This window comes from Hyla sarda, unplaced genomic scaffold (genome assembly GCF_029499605.1).
Source record: "Hyla sarda isolate aHylSar1 unplaced genomic scaffold, aHylSar1.hap1 scaffold_266, whole genome shotgun sequence".
NCBI lineage: Eukaryota > Metazoa > Chordata > Amphibia > Anura > Hylidae > Hyla > Hyla sarda.
The window spans coordinates 46,577-68,564 of record NW_026609353.1 but is presented as its reverse complement, the minus strand read 5'-3'; the positions used below and the strand labels follow the sequence as shown (position 1 = coordinate 68,564).

At 46.4% G+C, this 21,988-nt stretch overlaps 9 non-coding genes and 1 pseudogene across 9 annotated transcripts; all 10 read left to right on the top strand.

The window, feature by feature from the left end:
- The first annotated feature begins 845 nt into the window (after nt 1-845).
- On the top strand, nt 846-1,036 carry LOC130324806 (U2 spliceosomal RNA). Its single transcript, XR_008869742.1, has one exon. It is a non-coding gene; the product is annotated as a U2 spliceosomal RNA (small nuclear RNA).
- A 2,078-nt stretch (nt 1,037-3,114) lies between these two features.
- Nucleotides 3,115-3,305, top strand: LOC130324805 (U2 spliceosomal RNA). Its single transcript, XR_008869741.1, has one exon. It is a non-coding gene; the product is annotated as a U2 spliceosomal RNA (small nuclear RNA).
- A 2,050-nt stretch (nt 3,306-5,355) lies between these two features.
- LOC130324802 (U2 spliceosomal RNA) lies at nt 5,356-5,546 on the top strand. The gene has a single exon (XR_008869739.1). It is a non-coding gene; the product is annotated as a U2 spliceosomal RNA (small nuclear RNA).
- A 2,084-nt stretch (nt 5,547-7,630) lies between these two features.
- On the top strand, nt 7,631-7,740 carry LOC130324784 (U2 spliceosomal RNA; annotated as a pseudogene).
- Nucleotides 7,741-8,483: 743 nt separating this feature from the next.
- On the top strand, nt 8,484-8,666 carry LOC130324777 (U2 spliceosomal RNA). Its single transcript, XR_008869724.1, has one exon. It is a non-coding gene; the product is annotated as a U2 spliceosomal RNA (small nuclear RNA).
- Nucleotides 8,667-10,716: 2,050 nt separating this feature from the next.
- Nucleotides 10,717-10,907, top strand: LOC130324801 (U2 spliceosomal RNA). The gene has a single exon (XR_008869738.1). It is a non-coding gene; the product is annotated as a U2 spliceosomal RNA (small nuclear RNA).
- A 2,064-nt stretch (nt 10,908-12,971) lies between these two features.
- LOC130324800 (U2 spliceosomal RNA) lies at nt 12,972-13,162 on the top strand. Its single transcript, XR_008869737.1, has one exon. It is a non-coding gene; the product is annotated as a U2 spliceosomal RNA (small nuclear RNA).
- A 2,107-nt stretch (nt 13,163-15,269) lies between these two features.
- LOC130324799 (U2 spliceosomal RNA) lies at nt 15,270-15,460 on the top strand. Its single transcript, XR_008869736.1, has one exon. It is a non-coding gene; the product is annotated as a U2 spliceosomal RNA (small nuclear RNA).
- Nucleotides 15,461-17,564: 2,104 nt separating this feature from the next.
- Nucleotides 17,565-17,755, top strand: LOC130324797 (U2 spliceosomal RNA). The gene has a single exon (XR_008869735.1). It is a non-coding gene; the product is annotated as a U2 spliceosomal RNA (small nuclear RNA).
- Nucleotides 17,756-19,846: 2,091 nt separating this feature from the next.
- LOC130324765 (U2 spliceosomal RNA) lies at nt 19,847-20,037 on the top strand. The gene has a single exon (XR_008869714.1). It is a non-coding gene; the product is annotated as a U2 spliceosomal RNA (small nuclear RNA).
- The last annotated feature ends 1,951 nt before the right edge of the window (nt 20,038-21,988 follow it).

Genomic DNA, 21,988 nt, shown 5'->3' with positions numbered 1-21,988 from the left:
TATTCTCCGTTGAGATATTGCAGCCGCTGCTGTGTCCAGGCCCAGGAGCCTTAGCACTGTGCTGTGATGTCACTCAATACCACTGACATCACTAGGTGTAAACAACATCTCTCCTTTGCTGTGTATGTGACTATGGAGCTGTTTGGTGATGTCGTCTATTACGGCCTTCATAGAAGCAACAGGAGATTGTTGCATCCATCTTGAACCCTCAGAACTACAGTGCTATGATGTCACTCACTTCCACAGGCCTTGCAGAGTGTAAACAACAACAACCCAGCTTTGTTGTGTATGTAACCATAGGGATTTGTGATGTCACCTAGAACCTTCACAGCAGCGACAGCTTTATGAGGAGCATCAGCACTGCTCTGCCTGAGCAGAACCATCACCGCCATAGGTTGTCAAATAACCCGGATTTAACCCACACAGGTAAGTCCAATGGGGTGCAGGCATGTCCTCTATGCTTACAGCTTCCCGTGGGTGTTGGTTTGATACCGTTTGGGGACAGCCAAGGAGGCATCTGCAGGCAACAAAGGTAGGTGTGTGCTTGTGTGTGTGTTTCCTATGCAGATCCTAAGCCCAGTGTCACATGCAAGTAGGAGGAGTAAGAAGGGTTCCTGGCAAATCCGGGTTATGGATTGCATTTAAAAAGGCCCCGTGGGAGTGCAATGGGCCCCTGTCTTGCTGCTTAGCAATAATGGTATGGGTTTAGGTTCTGCTGTGTGTACTGGTGGTTGACTGCCCCCCAGCCCAGAGTGTGCATGGAAAATTGTCTGGCAGCCTCCCTGACAGCAAGCAGTGATAGTGCCCATGAAGGGGACCTTGTTGGGCCCGCCCCTTTCACGGTTATCGCTTCTCGGCCTTTTGGCTAAGATCAAGTGTAGTATCTGTTCTTATCAGTTTAATATCTGATACGTCCCCTATCTGGGGACCATATATTAAATGGATTTTTGAGAACGGGGGCCGATTTCGAAGCTTGCTTCCGTCGCCCTATGCATTGACCCGATATGGCAGTATCTTCGGGTACAGTGCACCACCCCCTTACAGGGTTAAAAAGAAAGATTCCTACTTTCATTGCTACCTGCTTGCTGGCTAGCCAGCTAGCCAGCCCTGTGGGCCTTGCTGCTGCTGCAGCCAAAAAACAAAAGGTGGTGCTGCTGCTGCTTCTGCTGCTTCTGCTTCTGCTTGTGTCTGGCCCCTGTTGGAGCGTCCAGGCACAGGACTTCTGCTGCTGCTGACTAAATGGCCTCCTTAATTGGATCATTTGAGTAGCCAGCACACCTGTGCAGGTAGGGCATGACATGATAGGCAGCTGCCTTGATAGCGGGTGGGTGCTGAATGTTCCTAATTGACAAAATAAGATTAATGCTTATGAAGAAATATAAAATCTCATCCCTTCCCCAATATCGCGCCACACCCCTACCCCTTAATTCCCTGGTTGAACTTGATGGACATATGTCTTTTTTCGACCGTACTAACTATGTAACTATGTAACATAACATGGGGGGGGTCTCCTGGCTGTTCACACAGGTGTGTCATTGCTGTACATTGACCATGCATTGCTTCTGTGGTATTGCAAAGGCAAAGACAAATGCTTCCAGCCATCCATTGCACTAATGGATTGGTCATCAGCTGGCTGTCTATGTCCCGCATCAATATAGACCAAAGTACAGAGGGTTAGGCTATGCTATTGTGCACCTACCTGATGCATCAGAAGGTGCGAGGCCCTTGCTAAATTCTGTGCACAGACTTTGAGATCTATGCTTTAGACTGTATCTAAACCTGCTCCAACATGGACTGACATTCTGGCCTACTTTCAGCCGATGCGACTTGTCTGTCGCTGAACAGTCGCTTTTTATGTATTCAGCACCTATGTATAATGTTGTAAAAATGCTCTAGAAGCTAAAGTCGCAGAAATGTCACACATATTTGGCCTGCAACTTTCTGTGCGACAAATTCAGACAGGAAAAATCAGTATAAATCCTTAGAAAATTATCCCCCAGTGTCTCCATCTGCTGGCGGTATTGAATAAGCATTGCTGCACTGATGGGGTATGCATTAGACGAAAAAAAAGAAGAAAAAGAAGAATAATACGCCCAGAAAAGAGGCGAAAAGGAGAAAAACGTAAAAAAACGTGAAAAAAAAGTAAGAGGAAGAGAAGGGAAAAAAAGGTGGAAATGGGTTTAAAAGTGATTTCGGCGGAGAAATATATATATATATATATATATATATATATATATATATACGCGCACACACACACATATATATAAACGTATTCTCCGTTGAGATATTGCAGCCGCTGCTGTGTCCAGGCCCAGGAGCCTTAGCACTGTGCTGTGATGTCACTCAATACCACTGACATCACTAGGTGTAAACAACATCTCTCCTTTGCTGTGTATGTGACTATGGAGCTGTTTGGTGATGTCGTCTATTATGGCCTTCATAGAAGCAACAGGAGATTGTTGCATCCATCTAGAACCCTCAGAACTACAGTGCTATGATGTCACTCACTTCCACAGGCCTTGCAGAGTGTAAACAACAACAACCCAGCTTTGTTGTGTATGTAACCATAGGGATTGTGATATCACCTAGAACCTTCACAGCAGCGACAGCTTTATGAGGAGCATCAGCACTGCTCTGCCTGAGCAGAACCATCACCGCCATAGGTTGTCAAATAACCCGGATTTAACCCACACAGGTAAGTCCAATGGGGTGCAGGCATGTCCTCTATGCTTACAGCTTCCCGTGGGTGTTGGTTTGATACCGTTTGGGGACAGCCAAGGAGGCATCTGCAGGCAACAAAGGTAGGTGTGTGCTTGTGTGTGTGTTTCCTATGCAGATCCTAAGCCCAGTGTCACATGCAAGTAGGAGGAGTAAGAAGGGTTCCTGGCAAATCCGGGTTATGGATTGCATTTAAAAAGGCCCCGTGGGAGTGCAATGGGCCCCTGTCTTGCTGCTTAGCAATAATGGTATGGGTTTAGGTTCTGCTGTGTGTACTGGTGGTTGACTGCCCCCCAGCCCAGAGTGTGCATGGAAAATTGTCTGGCAGCCTCCCTGACAGCAAGCAGTGATAGTGCCCATGAAGGGGACCTTGTTGGGCCCGCCCCTTTCACGGTTATCGCTTCTCGGCCTTTTGGCTAAGATCAAGTGTAGTATCTGTTCTTATCAGTTTAATATCTGATACGTCCCCTATCTGGGGACCATATATTAAATGGATTTTTGAGAACGGGGGCCGATTTCGAAGCTTGCTTCCGTCGCCCTATGCATTGACCCGATATGGCAGTATCTTCGGGTACAGTGCACCACCCCCTTACAGGGTTAAAAAGAAAGATTCCTACTTTCATTGCTACCTGCTTGCTGGCTAGCCAGCTAGCCAGCCCTGTGGGCCTTGCTGCTGCTGCAGCCAAAAAACAAAAGGTGGTGCTGCTGCTGCTGCTGCTGCTGCTTCTGCTGCTTCTGCTTCTGCTTGTGTCTGGCCCCTGTTGGAGCGTCCAGGCACAGGACTTCTGCTGCTGCTGACTAAATGGCCTCCTTAATTGGATCATTTGAGTAGCCAGCACACCTGTGCAGGTAGGGCATGACATGATAGGCAGCTGCCTTGATAGCGGGTGGGTGCTGAATGTTCCTAATTGACAAAATAAGATTAATGCTTATGAAGAAATATAAAATCTCATCCCTTCCCCAATATCGCGCCACACCCCTACCCCTTAATTCCCTGGTTGAACTTGATGGACATATGTCTTTTTTCGACCGTACTAACTATGTAACTATGTAACATAACATGGGGGGGGTCTCCTGGCTGTTCACACAGGTGTGTCATTGCTGTACATTGACCATGCATTGCTTCTGTGGTATTGCAAAGGCAAAGACAAATGCTTCCAGCCATCCATTGCACTAATGGATTGGTCATCAGCTGGCTGTCTATGTCCCGCATCAATATAGACCAAAGTACAGAGGGTTAGGCTATGCTATTGTGCACCTACCTGATGCATCAGAAGGTGCGAGGCCCTTGCTAAATTCTGTGCACAGACTTTGAGATCTATGCTTTAGACTGTATCTAAACCTGCTCCAACATGGACTGACATTCTGGCCTACTTTCAGCCGATGCGACTTGTCTGTCGCTGAACAGTCGCTTTTTATGTATTCAGCACCTATGTATAATGTTGTAAAAATGCTCTAGAAGCTAAAGTCGCAGAAATGTCACACATATTTGGCCTGCAACTTTCTGTGCGACAAATTCAGACAGGAAAAATCAGTATAAATCCTTAGAAAATTATCCCCCAGTGTCTCCATCTGCTGGCGGTATTGAATAAGCATTGCTGCACTGATGGGGTATGCATTAGACGAAAAAAAAGAAGAAAAAGAAGAATAATACGCCCAGAAAAGAGGCGAAAAGGAGAAAAACGTAAAAAAACGTGAAAAAAAGTAAGAGGAAGAGAAGGGAAAAAAAGGTGGAAATGGGTTTAAAAGTGATTTCGGCGGAGAAATATACACACACACATAGATATAAACGTATTCTCCGTTGAGATATTGCAGCCGCTGCTGTGTCCAGGCCCAGGAGCCTTAGCACTGTGCTGTGATGTCACTCAATACCACTGACATCACTAGGTGTAAACAACATCTCTCCTTTGCTGTGTATGTGACTATGGAGCTGTTTGGTGATGTCGTCTATTACGGCCTTCATAGAAGCAACAGGAGATTGTTGCATCCATCTTGAACCCTCAGAACTACAGTGCTATGATGTCACTCACTTCCACAGGCCTTGCAGAGTGTAAACAACAACAACCCAGCTTTGTTGTGTATGTAACCATAGGGATTTGTGATGTCACCTAGAACCTTCACAGCAGCGACAGCTTTATGAGGAGCATCAGCACTGCTCTGCCTGAGCAGAACCATCACCGCCATAGGTTGTCAAATAACCCGGATTTAACCCACACAGGTAAGTCCAATGGGGTGCAGGCATGTCCTCTATGCTTACAGCTTCCCGTGGGTGTTGGTTTGATACCGTTTGGGGACAGCCAAGGAGGCATCTGCAGGCAACAAAGGTAGGTGTGTGCTTGTGTGTGTGTTTCCTATGCAGATCCTAAGCCCAGTGTCACATGCAAGTAGGAGGAGTAAGAAGGGTTCCTGGCAAATCCGGGTTATGGATTGCATTTAAAAAGGCCCCGTGGGAGTGCAATGGGCCCCTGTCTTGCTGCTTAGCAATAATGGTATGGGTTTAGGTTCTGCTGTGTGTACTGGTGGTTGACTGCCCCCCAGCCCAGAGTGTGCATGGAAAATTGTCTGGCAGCCTCCCTGACAGCAAGCAGTGATAGTGCCCATGAAGGGGACCTTGTTGGGCCCGCCCCTTTCACGGTTATCGCTTCTCGGCCTTTTGGCTAAGATCAAGTGTAGTATCTGTTCTTATCAGTTTAATATCTGATACGTCCCCTATCTGGGGACCATATATTAAATGGATTTTTGAGAACGGGGGCCGATTTCGAAGCTTGCTTCCGTCGCCCTATGCATTGACCCGATATGGCAGTATCTTCGGGTACAGTGCACCACCCCCTTACAGGGTTAAAAAGAAAGATTCCTACTTTCATTGCTACCTGCTTGCTGGCTAGCCAGCTAGCCAGCCCTGTGGGCCTTGCTGCTGCTGCAGCCAAAAAACAAAAGGTGGTGCTGCTGCTGCTTCTGCTGCTTCTGCTTCTGCTTGTGTCTGGCCCCTGTTGGAGCGTCCAGGCACAGGACTTCTGCTGCTGCTGACTAAATGGCCTCCTTAATTGGATCATTTGAGTAGCCAGCACACCTGTGCAGGTAGGGCATGACATGATAGGCAGCTGCCTTGATAGCGGGTGGGTGCTGAATGTTCCTAATTGACAAAATAAGATTAATGCTTATGAAGAAATATAAAATCTCATCCCTTCCCCAATATCGCGCCACACCCCTACCCCTTAATTCCCTGGTTGAACTTGATGGACATATGTCTTTTTTCGACCGTACTAACTATGTAACTATGTAACATAACATGGGGGGGGTCTCCTGGCTGTTCACACAGGTGTGTCATTGCTGTACATTGACCATGCATTGCTTCTGTGGTATTGCAAAGGCAAAGACAAATGCTTCCAGCCATCCATTGCACTAATGGATTGGTCATCAGCTGGCTGTCTATGTCCCGCATCAATATAGACCAAAGTACAGAGGGTTAGGCTATGCTATTGTGCACCTACCTGATGCATCAGAAGGTGCGAGGCCCTTGCTAAATTCTGTGCACAGACTTTGAGATCTATGCTTTAGACTGTATCTAAACCTGCTCCAACATGGACTGACATTCTGGCCTACTTTCAGCCGATGCGACTTGTCTGTCGCTGAACAGTCGCTTTTTATGTATTCAGCACCTATGTATAATGTTGTAAAAATGCTCTAGAAGCTAAAGTCGCAGAAATGTCACACATATTTGGCCTGCAACTTTCTGTGCGACAAATTCAGACAGGAAAAATCAGTATAAATCCTTAGAAAATTATCCCCCAGTGTCTCCATCTGCTGGCGGTATTGAATAAGCATTGCTGCACTGATGGGGTATGCATTAGACGAAAAAAAAGAAGAAAAAGAAGAATAATACGCCCAGAAAAGAGGCGAAAAGGAGAAAAACGTAAAAAAACGTGAAAAAAAAGTAAGAGGAAGAGAAGGGAAAAAAAGGTGGAAATGGGTTTAAAAGTGATTTCGGCGGAGAAATATATATATATATATATATATATATATATATATATATATATATACGCGCACACACACACATATATATAAACGTATTCTCCGTTGAGATATTGCAGCCGCTGCTGTGTCCAGGCCCAGGAGCCTTAGCACTGTGCTGTGATGTCACTCAATACCACTGACATCACTAGGTGTAAACAACATCTCTCCTTTGCTGTGTATGTGACTATGGAGCTGTTTGGTGATGTCGTCTATTATGGCCTTCATAGAAGCAACAGGAGATTGTTGCATCCATCTAGAACCCTCAGAACTACAGTGCTATGATGTCACTCACTTCCACAGGCCTTGCAGAGTGTAAACAACAACAACCCAGCTTTGTTGTGTATGTAACCATAGGGATTGTGATATCACCTAGAACCTTCACAGCAGCGACAGCTTTATGAGGAGCATCAGCACTGCTCTGCCTGAGCAGAACCATCACCGCCATAGGTTGTCAAATAACCCGGATTTAACCCACACAGGTAAGTCCAATGGGGTGCAGGCATGTCCTCTATGCTTACAGCTTCCCGTGGGTGTTGGTTTGATACCGTTTGGGGACAGCCAAGGAGGCATCTGCAGGCAACAAAGGTAGGTGTGTGCTTGTGTGTGTGTTTCCTATGCAGATCCTAAGCCCAGTGTCACATGCAAGTAGGAGGAGTAAGAAGGGTTCCTGGCAAATCCGGGTTATGGATTGCATTTAAAAAGGCCCCGTGGGAGTGCAATGGGCCCCTGTCTTGCTGCTTAGCAATAATGGTATGGGTTTAGGTTCTGCTGTGTGTACTGGTGGTTGACTGCCCCCCAGCCCAGAGTGTGCATGGAAAATTGTCTGGCAGCCTCCCTGACAGCAAGCAGTGATAGTGCCCATGAAGGGGACCTTGTTGGGCCCGCCCCTTTCACGGTTATCGCTTCTCGGCCTTTTGGCTAAGATCAAGTGTAGTATCTGTTCTTATCAGTTTTCATGCTGGTGGGGATGGGTGCTGCATGGAGGATTCAGGTGTACCAGGGCTTTCCGGGGCTGGTTCTGAGGAATCAGCTCGACGGCTGCCCCGATGTGACCTGTTCCCTCCGGGTCTCGCCATGAGGCTGAGAGGGTCTAGAGCCGAGGTACTTTTGTGCCTCGGGGAGTGGTGACCCCGAGGTGCCGAAACTCACTGGGAGAATAGACTCACTGAGTTGAAGCACGGGCACCATAATCTCTTCACCTTGTGGCACTCACCTCTTGATTCCCGGCCTTCTGGCTAGGATCAGAGAAATTTTTATAGATCCGGCCGGATGTCCGGGCAGTATATCTGCACACATTCACTTATTTATTTCTTTTTTGTCTCACTGTGTCACTTTTTGCGTGTTGTGTGTTCACAGGATTTGTCAGGATGCGGTAGCCCTTCTGGGTGTCCCTCCTGGCGGTCTAGGGGAGGTGTGTGTGGCCATTAGGTTCCGCACCTCCCTGCAAACACCCCGGGTACTCCTGCTTTGGCAGAGTACCTACCGTAATCGGCTCTGCGGGCAGATACCTTGGCCAACGCCAAGGGGGATGCCGGGAGCATTTGTGGTCCCCTAGTAGCTTCGGCGAAAAGGGACATCGAACCTGGAACCTCGCAGGTACCTTTTGGTCCGGAGGCGAAGGGTAAGGTTTGTTGGGGGGCCTCTCTCCTATCGGAGAAGGGCTTGCGATAGACCGCATCCTTTGTGCACGTTTTTTTAGTGTAACACGTTTGCACTTTTTCTTGCACTTTGGGTGAATCGAAAGCACGTTCCTCGGCTTTAGATAAAAAAAAAAAAAAAAATCTGTTCTTATCAGTTTAATATCTGATACGTCCCCTATCTGGGGACCATATATTAAATGGATTTTTGAGAACGGGGGCCGATTTCGAAGCTTGCTTCCGTCGCCCTATGCATTGACCCGATATGGCAGTATCTTCGGGTACAGTGCACCACCCCCTTACAGGGTTAAAAAGAAAGATTCCTACTTTCATTGCTACCTGCTTGCTGGCTAGCCAGCTAGCCAGCCCTGTGGGCCTTGCTGCTGCTGCAGCCAAAAAACAAAAGGTGGTGCTGCTGCTGCTGCTGCTGCTGCTTCTGCTGCTTCTGCTTCTGCTTGTGTCTGGCCCCTGTTGGAGCGTCCAGGCACAGGACTTCTGCTGCTGCTGACTAAATGGCCTCCTTAATTGGATCATTTGAGTAGCCAGCACACCTGTGCAGGTAGGGCATGACATGATAGGCAGCTGCCTTGATAGCGGGTGGGTGCTGAATGTTCCTAATTGACAAAATAAGATTAATGCTTATGAAGAAATATAAAATCTCATCCCTTCCCCAATATCGCGCCACACCCCTACCCCTTAATTCCCTGGTTGAACTTGATGGACATATGTCTTTTTTCGACCGTACTAACTATGTAACTATGTAACATAACATGGGGGGGGTCTCCTGGCTGTTCACACAGGTGTGTCATTGCTGTACATTGACCATGCATTGCTTCTGTGGTATTGCAAAGGCAAAGACAAATGCTTCCAGCCATCCATTGCACTAATGGATTGGTCATCAGCTGGCTGTCTATGTCCCGCATCAATATAGACCAAAGTACAGAGGGTTAGGCTATGCTATTGTGCACCTACCTGATGCATCAGAAGGTGCGAGGCCCTTGCTAAATTCTGTGCACAGACTTTGAGATCTATGCTTTAGACTGTATCTAAACCTGCTCCAACATGGACTGACATTCTGGCCTACTTTCAGCCGATGCGACTTGTCTGTCGCTGAACAGTCGCTTTTTATGTATTCAGCACCTATGTATAATGTTGTAAAAATGCTCTAGAAGCTAAAGTCGCAGAAATGTCACACATATTTGGCCTGCAACTTTCTGTGCGACAAATTCAGACAGGAAAAATCAGTATAAATCCTTAGAAAATTATCCCCCAGTGTCTCCATCTGCTGGCGGTATTGAATAAGCATTGCTGCACTGATGGGGTATGCATTAGACGAAAAAAAAGAAGAAAAAGAAGAATAATACGCCCAGAAAAGAGGCGAAAAGGAGAAAAACGTAAAAAAACGTGAAAAAAAGTAAGAGGAAGAGAAGGGAAAAAAAGGTGGAAATGGGTTTAAAAGTGATTTCGGCGGAGAAATATACACACACACATAGATATAAACGTATTCTCCGTTGAGATATTGCAGCCGCTGCTGTGTCCAGGCCCAGGAGCCTTAGCACTGTGCTGTGATGTCACTCAATACCACTGACATCACTAGGTGTAAACAACATCTCTCCTTTGCTGTGTATGTGACTATGGAGCTGTTTGGTGATGTCGTCTATTACGGCCTTCATAGAAGCAACAGGAGATTGTTGCATCCATCTTGAACCCTCAGAACTACAGTGCTATGATGTCACTCACTTCCACAGGCCTTGCAGAGTGTAAACAACAACAACCCAGCTTTGTTGTGTATGTAACCATAGGGATTTGTGATGTCACCTAGAACCTTCACAGCAGCGACAGCTTTATGAGGAGCATCAGCACTGCTCTGCCTGAGCAGAACCATCACCGCCATAGGTTGTCAAATAACCCGGATTTAACCCACACAGGTAAGTCCAATGGGGTGCAGGCATGTCCTCTATGCTTACAGCTTCCCGTGGGTGTTGGTTTGATACCGTTTGGGGACAGCCAAGGAGGCATCTGCAGGCAACAAAGGTAGGTGTGTGCTTGTGTGTGTGTTTCCTATGCAGATCCTAAGCCCAGTGTCACATGCAAGTAGGAGGAGTAAGAAGGGTTCCTGGCAAATCCGGGTTATGGATTGCATTTAAAAAGGCCCCGTGGGAGTGCAATGGGCCCCTGTCTTGCTGCTTAGCAATAATGGTATGGGTTTAGGTTCTGCTGTGTGTACTGGTGGTTGACTGCCCCCCAGCCCAGAGTGTGCATGGAAAATTGTCTGGCAGCCTCCCTGACAGCAAGCAGTGATAGTGCCCATGAAGGGGACCTTGTTGGGCCCGCCCCTTTCACGGTTATCGCTTCTCGGCCTTTTGGCTAAGATCAAGTGTAGTATCTGTTCTTATCAGTTTAATATCTGATACGTCCCCTATCTGGGGACCATATATTAAATGGATTTTTGAGAACGGGGGCCGATTTCGAAGCTTGCTTCCGTCGCCCTATGCATTGACCCGATATGGCAGTATCTTCGGGTACAGTGCACCACCCCCTTACAGGGTTAAAAAGAAAGATTCCTACTTTCATTGCTACCTGCTTGCTGGCTAGCCAGCTAGCCAGCCCTGTGGGCCTTGCTGCTGCTGCAGCCAAAAAACAAAAGGTGGTGCTGCTGCTGCTTCTGCTTGTGTCTGGCCCCTGTTGGAGCGTCCAGGCACAGGACTTCTGCTGCTGCTGACTAAATGGCCTCCTTAATTGGATCATTTGAGTAGCCAGCACACCTGTGCAGGTAGGGCATGACATGATAGGCAGCTGCCTTGATAGCGGGTGGGTGCTGAATGTTCCTAATTGACAAAATAAGATTAATGCTTATGAAGAAATATAAAATCTCATCCCTTCCCCAATATCGCGCCACACCCCTACCCCTTAATTCCCTGGTTGAACTTGATGGACATATGTCTTTTTTCGACCGTACTAACTATGTAACTATGTAACATAACATGGGGGGGGTCTCCTGGCTGTTCACACAGGTGTGTCATTGCTGTACATTGACCATGCATTGCTTCTGTGGTATTGCAAAGGCAAAGACAAATGCTTCCAGCCATCCATTGCACTAATGGATTGGTCATCAGCTGGCTGTCTATGTCCCGCATCAATATAGACCAAAGTACAGAGGGTTAGGCTATGCTATTGTGCACCTACCTGATGCATCAGAAGGTGCGAGGCCCTTGCTAAATTCTGTGCACAGACTTTGAGATCTATGCTTTAGACTGTATCTAAACCTGCTCCAACATGGACTGACATTCTGGCCTACTTTCAGCCGATGCGACTTGTCTGTCGCTGAACAGTCGCTTTTTATGTATTCAGCACCTATGTATAATGTTGTAAAAATGCTCTAGAAGCTAAAGTCGCAGAAATGTCACACATATTTGGCCTGCAACTTTCTGTGCGACAAATTCAGACAGGAAAAATCAGTATAAATCCTTAGAAAATTATCCCCCAGTGTCTCCATCTGCTGGCGGTATTGAATAAGCATTGCTGCACTGATGGGGTATGCATTAGACGAAAAAAAAGAAGAAAAAGAAGAATAATACGCCCAGAAAAGAGGCGAAAAGGAGAAAAACGTAAAAAAACGTGAAAAAAAAGTAAGAGGAATAGAAGGGAAAAAAAGGTGGAAATGGGTTTAAAAGTGATTTCGGCGGAGAAATATATATATATATATATATATATATATATATATATATATGCGCACACACACACATAGATATAAACGTATTCTCCGTTGAGATATTGCAGCCGCTGCTGTGTCCAGGCCCAGGAGCCTTAGCACTGTGCTGTGATGTCACTCAATACCACTGACATCACTAGGTGTAAACAACATCTCTCCTTTGCTGTGCATGTGACTATGGAGCTGTTTGGTGATGTCGTCTATTACGGCCTTCATAGAAGCAACAGGAGATTGTTGCATCCATCTTGAACCCTCAGAACTACAGTGCTATGATGTCACTCACTTCCACAGGCCTTGCAGAGTGTAAACAACAACAACCCAGCTTTGTTGTGTATGTAACCATAGGGATTTGTGATGTCACCTAGAACCTTCACAGCAGCGACAGCTTTATGAGGAGCATCAGCACTGCTCTGCCTGAGCAGAACCATCACCGCCATAGGTTGTCAAATAACCCGGATTTAACCCACACAGGTAAGTCCAATGGGGTGCAGGCATGTCCTCTATGCTTACAGCTTCCCGTGGGTGTTGGTTTGATACCGTTTGGGGACAGCCAAGGAGGCATCTGCAGGCAACAAAGGTAGGTGTGTGCTTGTGTGTGTGTTTCCTATGCAGATCCTAAGCCCAGTGTCACATGCAAGTAGGAGGAGTAAGAAGGGTTCCTGGCAAATCCGGGTTATGGATTGCATTTAAAAAGGCCCCGTGGGAGTGCAATGGGCCCCTGTCTTGCTGCTTAGCAATAATGGTATGGGTTTAGGTTCTGCTGTGTGTACTGGTGGTTGACTGCCCCCCAGCCCAGAGTGTGCATGGAAAATTGTCTGGCAGCCTCCCTGACAGCAAGCAGTGATAGTGCCCATGAAGGGGACCTTGTTGGGCCCGCCCCTTTCACGGTTATCGCTTCTCGGCCTTTTGGCTAAGATCAAGTGTAGTATCTGTTCTTATCAGTTTAATATCTGATACGTCCCCTATCTGGGGACCATATATTAAATGGATTTTTGAGAACGGGGGCCGATTTCGAAGCTTGCTTCCGTCGCCCTATGCATTGACCCGATATGGCAGTATCTTCGGGTACAGTGCACCACCCCCTTACAGGGTTAAAAAGAAAGATTCCTACTTTCATTGCTACCTGCTTGCTGGCTAGCCAGCTAGCCAGCCCTGTGGGCCTTGCTGCTGCTGCAGCCAAAAAACAAAAGGTGGTGCTGCTGCTGCTTCTGCTGCTTCTGCTTCTGCTTGTGTCTGGCCCCTGTTGGAGCGTCCAGGCACAGGACTTCTGCTGCTGCTGACTAAATGGCCTCCTTAATTGGATCATTTGAGTAGCCAGCACACCTGTGCAGGTAGGGCATGACATGATAGGCAGCTGCCTTGATAGCGGGTGGGTGCTGAATGTTCCTAATTGACAAAATAAGATTAATGCTTATGAAGAAATATAAAATCTCATCCCATCCCCAATATCGCGCCACACCCCTACCCCTTAATTCCCTGGTTGAACTTGATGGACATATGTCTTTTTTCGACCGTACTAACTATGTAACTATGTAACATAACATGGGGGGGGTCTCCTGGCTGTTCACACAGGTGTGTCATTGCTGTACATTGACCATGCATTGCTTCTGTGGTATTGCAAAGGCAAAGACAAATGCTTCCAGCCATCCATTGCACTAATGGATTGGTCATCAGCTGGCTGTCTATGTCCCGCATCAATATAGACCAAAGTACAGAGGGTTAGGCTATGCTATTGTGCACCTACCTGATGCATCAGAAGGTGCGAGGCCCTTGCTAAATTCTGTGCACAGACTTTGAGATCTATGCTTTAGACTGTATCTAAACCTGCTCCAACATGGACTGACATTCTGGCCTACTTTCAGCCGATGCGACTTGTCTGTCGCTGAACAGTCGCTTTTTATGTATTCAGCACCTATGTATAATGTTGTAAAAATGCTCTAGAAGCTAAAGTCGCAGAAATGTCACACATATTTGGCCTGCAACTTTCTGTGCGACAAATTCAGACAGGAAAAATCAGTATAAATCCTTAGAAAATTATCCCCCAGTGTCTCCATCTGCTGGCGGTATTGAATAAGCATTGCTGCACTGATGGGGTATGCATTAGACGAAAAAAAAGAAGAAAAAGAAGAATAATACGCCCAGAAAAGAGGCGAAAAGGAGAAAAACGTAAAAAAACGTGAAAAAAAAGTAAGAGGAAGAGAAGGGAAAAAAAGGTGGAAATGGGTTTAAAAGTGATTTCGGCGGAGAAATATATATATATATATATATATATATATATATATATATATATATATATATATATATATATATATATATGCTCACACACACACATAGATATAAACGTATTCTCCGTTGAGATATTGCAGCCGCTGCTGTGTCCAGGCCCAGGAGCCTTAGCACTGTGCTGTGATGTCACTCAATACCACTGACATCACTAGGTGTAAACAACATCTCTCCTTTGCTGTGTATGTGACTATGGAGCTGTTTGGTGATGTCGTCTATTACGGCCTTCATAGAAGCAACAGGAGATTGTTGCATCCATCTTGAACCCTCAGAACTACAGTGCTATGATGTCACTCACTTCCACAGGCCTTGCAGAGTGTAAACAACAACAACCCAGCTTTGTTGTGTATGTAACCATAGGGATTTGTGATGTCACCTAGAACCTTCACAGCAGCGACAGCTTTATGAGGAGCATCAGCACTGCTCTGCCTGAGCAGAACCATCACCGCCATAGGTTGTCAAATAACCCGGATTTAACCCACACAGGTAAGTCCAATGGGGTGCAGGCATGTCCTCTATGCTTACAGCTTCCCGTGGGTGTTGGTTTGATACCGTTTGGGGACAGCCAAGGAGGCATCTGCAGGCAACAAAGGTAGGTGTGTGCTTGTGTGTGTGTTTCCTATGCAGATCCTAAGCCCAGTGTCACATGCAAGTAGGAGGAGTAAGAAGGGTTCCTGGCAAATCCGGGTTATGGATTGCATTTAAAAAGGCCCCGTGGGAGTGCAATGGGCCCCTGTCTTGCTGCTTAGCAATAATGGTATGGGTTTAGGTTCTGCTGTGTGTACTGGTGGTTGACTGCCCCCCAGCCCAGAGTGTGCATGGAAAATTGTCTGGCAGCCTCCCTGACAGCAAGCAGTGATAGTGCCCATGAAGGGGACCTTGTTGGGCCCGCCCCTTTCACGGTTATCGCTTCTCGGCCTTTTGGCTAAGATCAAGTGTAGTATCTGTTCTTATCAGTTTAATATCTGATACGTCCCCTATCTGGGGACCATATATTAAATGGATTTTTGAGAACGGGGGCCGATTTCGAAGCTTGCTTCCGTCGCCCTATGCATTGACCCGATATGGCAGTATCTTCGGGTACAGTGCACCACCCCCTTACAGGGTTAAAAAGAAAGATTCCTACTTTCATTGCTACCTGCTTGCTGGCTAGCCAGCTAGCCAGCCCTGTGGGCCTTGCTGCTGCTGCAGCCAAAAAACAAAAGGTGGTGCTGCTGCTGCTTCTGCTTCTGCTTGTGTCTGGCCCCTGTTGGAGCGTCCAGGCACAGGACTTCTGCTGCTGCTGACTAAATGGCCTCCTTAATTGGATCATTTGAGTAGCCAGCACACCTGTGCAGGTAGGGCATGACATGATAGGCAGCTGCCTTGATAGCGGGTGGGTGCTGAATGTTCCTAATTGACAAAATAAGATTAATGCTTATGAAGAAATATAAAATCTCATCCCTTCCCCAATATCGCGCCACACCCCTACCCCTTAATTCCCTGGTTGAACTTGATGGACATATGTCTTTTTTCGACCGTACTAACTATGTAACTATGTAACATAACATGGGGGGGGGGGGGGGGTCTCCTGGCTGTTCACACAGGTGTGTCATTGCTGTACATTGACCATGCATTGCTTCTGTGGTATTGCAAAGGCAAAGACAAATGCTTCCAGCCATCCATTGCACTAATGGATTGGTCATCAGCTGGCTGTCTATGTCCCGCATCAATATAGACCAAAGTACAGAGGGTTAGGCTATGCTATTGTGCACCTACCTGATGCATCAGAAGGTGCGAGGCCCTTGCTAAATTCTGTGCACAGACTTTGAGATCTATGCTTTAGACTGTATCTAAACCTGCTCCAACATGGACTGACATTCTGGCCTACTTTCAGCCGATGCGACTTGTCTGTCGCTGAACAGTCGCTTTTTATGTATTCAGCACCTATGTATAATGTTGTAAAAATGCTCTAGAAGCTAAAGTCGCAGAAATGTCACACATATTTGGCCTGCAACTTTCTGTGCGACAAATTCAGACAGGAAAAATCAGTATAAATCCTTAGAAAATTATCCCCCAGTGTCTCCATCTGCTGGCGGTATTGAATAAGCATTGCTGCACTGATGGGGTATGCATTAGACGAAAAAAAAGAAGAAAAAGAAGAATAATACGCCCAGAAAAGAGGCGAAAAGGAGAAAAACGTAAAAAAACGTGAAAAAAAAGTAAGAGGAAGAGAAGGGAAAAAAAGGTGGAAATGGGTTTAAAAGTGATTTCGGCGGAGAAATATATATATATATATATATATATATATATATATATATATATATATATATATATATATATATATATGCGCACACACACACATAGATATAAACGTATTCTCCGTTGAGATATTGCAGCCGCTGCTGTGTCCAGGCCCAGGAGCCTTAGCACTGTGCTGTGATGTCACTCAATACCACTGACATCACTAGGTGTAAACAACATCTCTCCTTTGCTGTGTATGTGACTATGGAGCTGTTTGGTGATGTCGTCTATTACGGCCTTCATAGAAGCAACAGGAGATTGTTGCATCCATCTTGAACCCTCAGAACTACAGTGCTATGATGTCACTCACTTCCACAGGCCTTGCAGAGTGTAAACAACAACAACCCAGCTTTGTTGTGTATGTAACCATAGGGATTTGTGATGTCACCTAGAACCTTCACAGCAGCGACAGCTTTATGAGGAGCATCAGCACTGCTCTGCCTGAGCAGAACCATCACCGCCATAGGTTGTCAAATAACCCGGATTTAACCCACACAGGTAAGTCCAATGGGGTGCAGGCATGTCCTCTATGCTTACAGCTTCCCGTGGGTGTTGGTTTGATACCGTTTGGGGACAGCCAAGGAGGCATCTGCAGGCAACAAAGGTAGGTGTGTGCTTGTGTGTGTGTTTCCTATGCAGATCCTAAGCCCAGTGTCACATGCAAGTAGGAGGAGTAAGAAGGGTTCCTGGCAAATCCGGGTTATGGATTGCATTTAAAAAGGCCCCGTGGGAGTGCAATGGGCCCCTGTCTTGCTGCTTAGCAATAATGGTATGGGTTTAGGTTCTGCTGTGTGTACTGGTGGTTGACTGCCCCCCAGCCCAGAGTGTGCATGGAAAATTGTCTGGCAGCCTCCCTGACAGCAAGCAGTGATAGTGCCCATGAAGGGGACCTTGTTGGGCCCGCCCCTTTCACGGTTATCGCTTCTCGGCCTTTTGGCTAAGATCAAGTGTAGTATCTGTTCTTATCAGTTTAATATCTGATACGTCCCCTATCTGGGGACCATATATTAAATGGATTTTTGAGAACGGGGGCCGATTTCGAAGCTTGCTTCCGTCGCCCTATGCATTGACCCGATATGGCAGTATCTTCGGGTACAGTGCACCACCCCCTTACAGGGTTAAAAAGAAAGATTCCTACTTTCATTGCTACCTGCTTGCTGGCTAGCCAGCTAGCCAGCCCTGTGGGCCTTGCTGCTGCTGCAGCCAAAAAACAAAAGGTGGTGCTGCTGCTGCTTCTGCTGCTTCTGCTTCTGCTTGTGTCTGGCCCCTGTTGGAGCGTCCAGGCACAGGACTTCTGCTGCTGCTGACTAAATGGCCTCCTTAATTGGATCATTTGAGTAGCCAGCACACCTGTGCAGGTAGGGCATGACATGATAGGCAGCTGCCTTGATAGCGGGTGGGTGCTGAATGTTCCTAATTGACAAAATAAGATTAATGCTTATGAAGAAATATAAAATCTCATCCCTTCCCCAATATCGCGCCACACCCCTACCCCTTAATTCCCTGGTTGAACTTGATGGACATATGTCTTTTTTCGACCGTACTAACTATGTAACTATGTAACATAACATGGGGGGGGTCTCCTGGCTGTTCACACAGGTGTGTCATTGCTGTACATTGACCATGCATTGCTTCTGTGGTATTGCAAAGGCAAAGACAAATGCTTCCAGCCATCCATTGCACTAATGGATTGGTCATCAGCTGGCTGTCTATGTCCCGCATCAATATAGACCAAAGTACAGAGGGTTAGGCTATGCTATTGTGCACCTACCTGATGCATCAGAAGGTGCGAGGCCCTTGCTAAATTCTGTGCACAGACTTTGAGATCTATGCTTTAGACTGTATCTAAACCTGCTCCAACATGGACTGACATTCTGGCCTACTTTCAGCCGATGCGACTTGTCTGTCGCTGAACAGTCGCTTTTTATGTATTCAGCACCTATGTATAATGTTGTAAAAATGCTCTAGAAGCTAAAGTCGCAGAAATGTCACACATATTTGGCCTGCAACTTTCTGTGCGACAAATTCAGACAGGAAAAATCAGTATAAATCCTTAGAAAATTATCCCCCAGTGTCTCCATCTGCTGGCGGTATTGAATAAGCATTGCTGCACTGATGGGGTATGCATTAGACGAAAAAAAAGAAGAAAAAGAAGAATAATACGCCCAGAAAAGAGGCGAAAAGGAGAAAAACGTAAAAAAACGTGAAAAAAAAGTAAGAGGAAGAGAAGGGAAAAAAAGGTGGAAATGGGTTTAAAAGTGATTTCGGCGGAGAAATATATATATATATATATATATATATATATATATATATATATATATATATATGCGCACACACACACATAGATATAAACGTATTCTCCGTTGAGATATTGCAGCCGCTGCTGTGTCCAGGCCCAGGAGCCTTAGCACTGTGCTGTGATGTCACTCAATACCACTGACATCACTAGGTGTAAACAACATCTCTCCTTTGCTGTGTATGTGACTATGGAGCTGTTTGGTGATGTCGTCTATTACGGCCTTCATAGAAGCAACAGGAGATTGTTGCATCCATCTTGAACCCTCAGAACTACAGTGCTATGATGTCACTCACTTCCACAGGCCTTGCAGAGTGTAAACAACAACAACCCAGCTTTGTTGTGTATGTAACCATAGGGATTTGTGATGTCACCTAGAACCTTCACAGCAGCGACAGCTTTATGAGGAGCATCAGCACTGCTCTGCCTGAGCAGAACCATCACCGCCATAGGTTGTCAAATAACCCGGATTTAACCCACACAGGTAAGTCCAATGGGGTGCAGGCATGTCCTCTATGCTTACAGCTTCCCGTGGGTGTTGGTTTGATACCGTTTGGGGACAGCCAAGGAGGCATCTGCAGGCAACAAAGGTAGGTGTGTGCTTGTGTGTGTGTTTCCTATGCAGATCCTAAGCCCAGTGTCACATGCAAGTAGGAGGAGTAAGAAGGGTTCCTGGCAAATCCGGGTTATGGATTGCATTTAAAAAGGCCCCGTGGGAGTGCAATGGGCCCCTGTCTTGCTGCTTAGCAATAATGGTATGGGTTTAGGTTCTGCTGTGTGTACTGGTGGTTGACTGCCCCCCAGCCCAGAGTGTGCATGGAAAATTGTCTGGCAGCCTCCCTGACAGCAAGCAGTGATAGTGCCCATGAAGGGGACCTTGTTGGGCCCGCCCCTTTCACGGTTATCGCTTCTCGGCCTTTTGGCTAAGATCAAGTGTAGTATCTGTTCTTATCAGTTTAATATCTGATACGTCCCCTATCTGGGGACCATATATTAAATGGATTTTTGAGAACGGGGGCCGATTTCGAAGCTTGCTTCCGTCGCCATATGCATTGACCCGATATGGCAGTATCTTCGGGTACAGTGCACCACCCCCTTACAGGGTTAAAAAGAAAGATTCCTACTTTCATTGCTACCTGCTTGCTGGCTAGCCAGCTAGCCAGCCCTGTGGGCCTTGCTGCTGCTGCAGCCAAAAAACAAAAGGTGGTGCTGCTGCTGCTTCTGCTGCTTCTGCTTCTGCTTGTGTCTGGCCCCTGTTGGAGCGTCCAGGCACAGGACTTCTGCTGCTGCTGACTAAATGGCCTCCTTAATTGGATCATTTGAGTAGCCAGCACACCTGTGCAGGTAGGGCATGACATGATAGGCAGCTGCCTTGATAGCGGGTGGGTGCTGAATGTTCCTAATTGACAAAATAAGATTAATGCTTATGAAGAAATATAAAATCTCATCCCTTCCCCAATATCGCGCCACACCCCTACCCCTTAATTCCCTGGTTGAACTTGATGGACATATGTCTTTTTTCGACCGTACTAACTATGTAACTATGTAACATAACATGGAGGGGGGTCTCCTGGCTGTTCACACAGGTGTGTCATTGCTGTACATTGACCATGCATTGCTTCTGTGGTATTGCAAAGGCAAAGACAAATGCTTCCAGCCATCCATTGCACTAATGGATTGGTCATCAGCTGGCTGTCTATGTCCCGCATCAATATAGACCAAAGTACAGAGGGTTAGGCTATGCTATTGTGCACCTACCTGATGCATCAGAAGGTGCGAGGCCCTTGCTAAATTCTGTGCACAGACTTTGAGATCTATGCTTTAGACTGTATCTAAACCTGCTCCAACATGGACTGACATTCTGGCCTACTTTCAGCCGATGCGACTTGTCTGTCGCTGAACAGTCGCTTTTTATGTATTCAGCACCTATGTATAATGTTGTAAAAATGCTCTAGAAGCTAAAGTCGCAGAAATGTCACACATATTTGGCCTGCAACTTTCTGTGCGACAAATTCAGACAGGAAAAATCAGTATAAATCCTTAGAAAATTATCCCCCAGTGTCTCCATCTGCTGGCGGTATTGAATAAACATTGCTGCACTGATGGGGTATGCATTAGACGAAAAAAAAGAAGAAAAAGAAGAATAATACGCCCAGAAAAGAGGCGAAAAGGAGAAAAACGTAAAAAAACGTGAAAAAAAAGTAAGAGGAAGAGAAGGGAAAAAAAGGTGGAAATGGGTTTAAAAGTGATTTCGGCAGAGAAATATATATATATATATATATATATATATATATATATATATATATATATATATGCGCACACACACACATAGATATAAACGTATTCTCCGTTGAGATATTGCAGCCGCTGCTGTGTCCAGGCCCAGGAGCCTTAGCACTGTGCTGTGATGTCAGTCAATACCACTGACATCACTAGGTGTAAACAACATCTCTCCTTTGCTGTGTATGTGACTATGGAGCTGTTTGGTGATGTCGTCTATTACGGCCTTCATAGAAGCAACAGGAGATTGTTGCATCCATCTTGAACCCTCAGAACTACAGTGCTATGATGTCACTCACTTCCACAGGCCTTGCAGAGTGTAAACAACAACAACCCAGCTTTGTTGTGTATGTAACCATAGGGATTTGTGATGTCACCTAGAACCTTCACAGCAGCGACAGCTTTATGAGGAGCATCAGCACTGCTCTGCCTGAGCAGAACCATCACCGCCATAGGTTGTCAAATAACCCGGATTTAACCCACACAGGTAAGTCCAATGGGGTGCAGGCATGTCCTCTATGCTTACAGCTTCCCGTGGGTGTTGGTTTGATACCGTTTGGGGACAGCCAAGGAGGCATCTGCAGGCAACAAAGGTAGGTGTGTGCTTGTGTGTGTGTTTCCTATGCAGATCCTAAGCCCAGTGTCACATGCAAGTAGGAGGAGTAAGAAGGGTTCCTGGCAAATCCGGGTTATGGATTGCATTTAAAAAGGCCCCGTGGGAGTGCAATGGGCCCCTGTCTTGCTGCTTAGCAATAATGGTATGGG